The sequence below is a fragment of the Penaeus japonicus genome, unplaced genomic scaffold (genome assembly GCF_977035675.1).
Source record: "Penaeus japonicus unplaced genomic scaffold, GWHDUDI00000001_assembly GWHDUDI00000028, whole genome shotgun sequence".
In the NCBI taxonomy this organism is placed as follows: Eukaryota; Metazoa; Arthropoda; class Malacostraca; order Decapoda; family Penaeidae; genus Penaeus; species Penaeus japonicus.
In genome coordinates, this window is record NW_028234430.1 from 4,837,996 (window position 1) to 4,842,995 (window position 5,000).

The window sequence follows — 5,000 nt, forward strand, 5'->3', positions numbered from 1 at the left end:
CCTCTACCGTCTCTTGCGAGATACCGTTCTTGGACAGTCGCCAATGGACTCCGAGGGTTCCAGGGTCCTTCATGGCTATCGAGTCCCGTGAAACGATTACAGACTGTCATTGCGAATTCCCAAGCACACTCCTTCTCCAAGTGAAATACCTTCACACGGACACTGATTGGATGAGGGGTTTTGAAGTGGACCCGGAGGATTGCCACAACCAAACCACAATCAGACCACCGAACTCTGCACTCCGGTAAACCCTGCAACCTGGGAGACAAGGATGCAAGGATGCAGACAGTCTCTCTGGCTGCAAAACCAACGATGTTTCCAAGGCTCAGCGATGTAGGTCGGAGAGTTGATTCTCCTGGAGGACACTAGTCTCTTTACTGTACAAAGGCAATATCTAGTTAAAGACAGCTAAATGCCATGGAAGTGTTTGTCATAGAAATCTGTGTCATAGCAGATAAACCCACTATACACAAAACAAAACATAGCTAGCGTCGGGTTGCCCTGAGCCAAACCTTCACCAAAGGTTCAGAGTTATATACCCATGCCTCCCTAACTTCTATGCTATGGGTTACCCAAAACCCACAAACCGGACGTAGCCCTGCGCCCCATCATCTCCTCCAGGGGTTCTGTGACACACCTGCCCTGTTTGTACCATGTTGCTTCCCCCTTTCTCCCCTTATACACCTGCTTCTCTCCTCTATCTAGCCGTCTGGTAGCTCAATGGTAACCTGTCGACTTCACATCCCCGTGGTCGGCAGATCGAGTTCCGTCCAAACTCGTGAGTTTCCACTGTCACCTGGCTTTTACGGACGTAGCTGGGCACTGCATTGACTAAGGACCAAGCTCAGATCGAGTCAACACTCGTTGGCATATTCTCTCACGAGTCAGCACACGCTGACACAGGCGGGTTCGCCTCAGTACATACAAGCCCGGCGTAGCATCTGCTCCGCAAATCCGGCTTATCCTTATCCTTATCTCCTCCATCTATAGACCTGAAGATGAAATCCAGGTGAATTTCGAAACTGCAGTCTCATCTTCTAATAAATATGTTTTGTGTATAGTGGATTTATCTGCCATTTTATCAACACGATAGAGTGTTTTGCTGGTCACCTGTATCATAGCAAGATTACATACAAGGGTAGGAGTGCACAGGGTAATAAGAGACATGCAAATAAATGCTTCAGTCTCAATGTGCTCATTGACTGGAGCTACCTCTGTCACCAAAGAGGGCGGAGAGGATGAGCATCACCGCAATCCAAACAGCAATAGGTGTAATCACTGAATATGCCGCTGCCAGATCTTCTCACCTCTGAAGGGTAGCTAGCTCCACTTTCCTGTCATTTCAGTTCCCTCGATAGTAGCGTCCCCCACCCTGAGGTTAAACATCGGAGCGGGAGCCACCTTTGCCGCCCACCCCAGCCTCGTCCCAAGTAAAGGAGGGCGGTATGCAGCAGGGTCCATCTGCGTCCGGAGTTCTGAGGGGTTTGACCTTCTTACACTGCATTGGGGCCCATTGTATCACAGGCAGGGCCTTCCCCTAAGTATTGACTGCAGCCCGATGGTCGCCCTCCTTAACCCGTTGCAGACAGGAGTATATTTGTTTGAACTGGTCCCCAAGACGGACACCAGTGCCACTTGCGAGGCCCCCCAAGATGGATTTCATTTCAGAGCGAGGGAGCTTCACCTGAGGTATAGCGACTCTTCGCTCTCTTTCATTCACTCGTCATAATACTTGATCAATATTTGTATTCGCAATTGTTTTTGTGTTCTGCTATCTTGTAAGACTTATAATGTGCCATTTGACAGTGTTTATCAATGGTATAATAGACTAAAATTGTAGCATATGGCCCTTAGCTTTATTCTCAGTATGATAGCAGTATTACACTTTAAGGGAGTACAAAATCTTTACTTATTCGGATGCGTGTACTTTCGTAGACATATGCGAAAGAAAAACCATCCCTAATCAAAACAAACGAAGAGCTGGGAAGGAAGGAGACCTGTACTTATGACTGCGAGTGACACAGCACAAAGCAACCATACTGACACAGAAGCACCTTACAGACGCTGCACATGAAATGGATCACCTTCATCTACTCATTCTACCTGTTCATCGTTCATCGCCGGTGCTTTAAAAACAGAGGTCAGAATCTTGCTGTCACCGCTCTCTGGAGATAATGTTTGGCAGAGTCTGTAGATGGATTTCATCTGAAGGGTTGTGAGGATGATTTTCCATAATTTTCTTTCCATAATCCTCTTTTGTTTATATTAGGTTTCTCACCCGAGTTTTTTTTTCTATTGTAGCCTTAATGTTCAATTCACAAGATAGCCTCGTCTCTGAGTGTACCAGTAAATATTTTTGAGAATCATAATCATGATTAGGGCTGTGACATTATGCTTTTACAGAAATGCTTTTTATGCTTTAAAAAATGCTTTTTATGCTTTAAAATATGCTTTTTATGCTTTAAAATATGCTTTTTCTGAAATAACTGCAACAAACTCTCATATCATTATGAAACTTTGCCACAGGGTATTTCACACCCTCCCGTAATATCCCAATGTGTTGTGAATCATCAACAGTACATAATAATGCCACTTCTCCCTATAAAAAGGAGAAAGTTAAACGTCTCTCCCAAAGAAACGAACATAAATTGGTGACATAATACCTGTGACGTAATCAAGCTCCAACCACATAGTTCATCCCCTTGTTCGTACCCTCCTCCTCTTCCTACCCCCTCTCCATATTTCCCTCCCTTCCTCCCCCTCCTCGTTTATCTTCCCTCTTCCCTCGTTTTATCATGCAGTTTTAAGGCGTAAATAAAATAGTGTAGTAGTGGTATTCTATATTTCTATTATAGCCGCATCCTTGAATGATTTTGTGAACAAAACACACTGAATTTACTCATCTGGCGTATAAAAGCACAGATTTTTAGTAAAAAGAATAGAGTTTACATAAAAAACATATTTTTTTTATAAAAAGCATATTCTTTTAAAATGGCCTATGAAAAGCATATTCTTTAAAATGAAATATGCTAAAAGAATATGCTTTATGCCAAAAGCATAATGTCACAGCCCTAATCATGATCACTTCTTCCAAATTTAAGACTTTCCGGTATAATCACTCAATTTCTGTGGCTATATTTGAATTATCTTACTTAAAGGACTTACTTTTATATATTTCAATATCTGATTAAAGGTTAGGATTCCTGTATCCCATCCCTTACAATCTAACTTGCTTATAATGTTAAAGGCGACAATGACAAGGAATTTCTGAATTTCATAAAATTGATAGTTTTCGCCATTTTACACTTCCTAAGACAGCGTCTACACCATTGGCTGTGTTTTGCAAACAGATTCTATCAAGAATTCCCACGACTATTGCGCACACGGCCGAGTAGTCGACCTGTGGCTAGACACGAATGTCAGAAGCTAATACAAGTACTCGAGTGGGGTATAGGGAATTCCTGGATATTAAGATCTGCCACGGATATTGCAATGCAACTGGTTTACTCAATGACGTAATGTGTTTTACCTGTTAGCTTGCCAAAACGTGTGGACACGACTTTGACTTCATTTTCATTGTGTGTGTGTGTGTGTGTGTGTGTGTGTGTGTGTGTGTGTGTGTGTGTGTGTGTGTGTGTGTGTGTGTGTGTGTGTGTGTGTGTGTGTGTGTGTGTGTGTGTGTGTGTGTGTGTGTGTGTGTGTGTGTGTGTGTGTGTGTGTGTGTGTGTGTGTGTGTGTGTGTGTGTGTGTGTGTGTGTGTGTGTGTGTGTGTGTGTGTGTGTTTTAATATGATCATATTTTTGTCATGCATTTCACAGGTGAATAAAGGAATAATAAAATCACTTAGATGTTTTGAAAGATTTTTTTATGTACAATTAATCAGTAATTTTTAAAACTACATCCCCAAAACTCCCACTGACTTGACTGGAAAAATGAAAATGACCATTCGAAATATATATAAAAAACATTCATAATCCAACACTGGAAACCTTCGAAAGAACGCTGCGTAAATCATAATAAAATAATAATAATAATACCTGAATTCACTGAATATTTATTTATTTATTCTCTCACATTTCACAGTTTTTTGTTCCTGTCTAGAAAGTACCAAAAAATGTACACATGCAAACAGAAAATGGAAAGTCTTTTTCTCTTAAAAACCATGAATGTAATCATGATTTATGCTGGAGATCTATGCCATCACTCAAGTAAAAATCTTTTTTATTTTTTTGGGTTGTTTTTTATTTTAAGTAGTCACCATGAACATCTACATTTGATCTAGGTAATTTTATTTCATTTTTTATCTTACAACACATCTTGCCTACTTGTAATCCTCAATGGCATTAAGTGTGTAAAAAAGAAAATACCAACCATTAACATTCTTTTAAAAAAAGAAGCTTGCACAATTCTACAATCAATCATTAACACTGAAAATTTCATATTATTCAAAATTCACAATCACAATGAAATAATGTAAAATCTATCCTGCAAATATTTTTTATAATTTACCTGTACATGAGCACAGTTACCTCTATCATGAAATGCCCTCACAACTAGTTGAGAATAAGGAGTCGTTTATTCTTTTACCTATTTATATACTTTTTAAACCACCATGAAGGAGTTCCTTGAACGAACCCCCTATCCCCCCCTCCGCCCTGCAACACGCCGAGCAAGCGACACCTTTGTTTGGAGGACGACTTGCCAAGATTCGCCCGAGTGAGCAGACACTCTACCTCCGTCATGTGTGCAGGGCGGACAGATAAGTCTCCTCGTTCCCCACACAAGGTAGTACAGGTTCTTCCTCACATGAGGAACTCAAGACACACACAGATGGATTAGCCTTTGGAGTCTATGGCGAAGGCCTTTTTTTTTTTTTCTTGTTTTTTTTTTTGACGGTCGTCTTTGTCTGTTCTTGCATTCTGATTATCATCGGTTCCACTACACAAGAGACAAGGACAGTTAAGATAAGAAAAAGAGAGAAAGGAGGGGAGGGAGAGGGT

The 5,000-nt window shown here is 41.1% G+C and overlaps 1 protein-coding gene across 7 annotated transcripts in view; it reads right to left on the reverse strand.

Annotated features, from left to right (window-relative positions):
* Positions 1–3,847: 3,847 nt before the first annotated feature.
* The window catches only part of LOC122252656 (transformer-2 protein homolog beta), a 67,701-nt gene continuing 66,548 nt past the window's right edge, over positions 3,848–5,000 (reverse strand). For all 7 annotated transcript variants that reach the window (XR_015192422.1, XR_015192423.1, XM_043015246.2 and 4 more), the window contains one exon: positions 3,848–5,000. This exon is cut by the window's right edge and continues 1,569 nt beyond it. The gene's annotated coding sequence lies outside the window, so the exon portion shown is untranslated.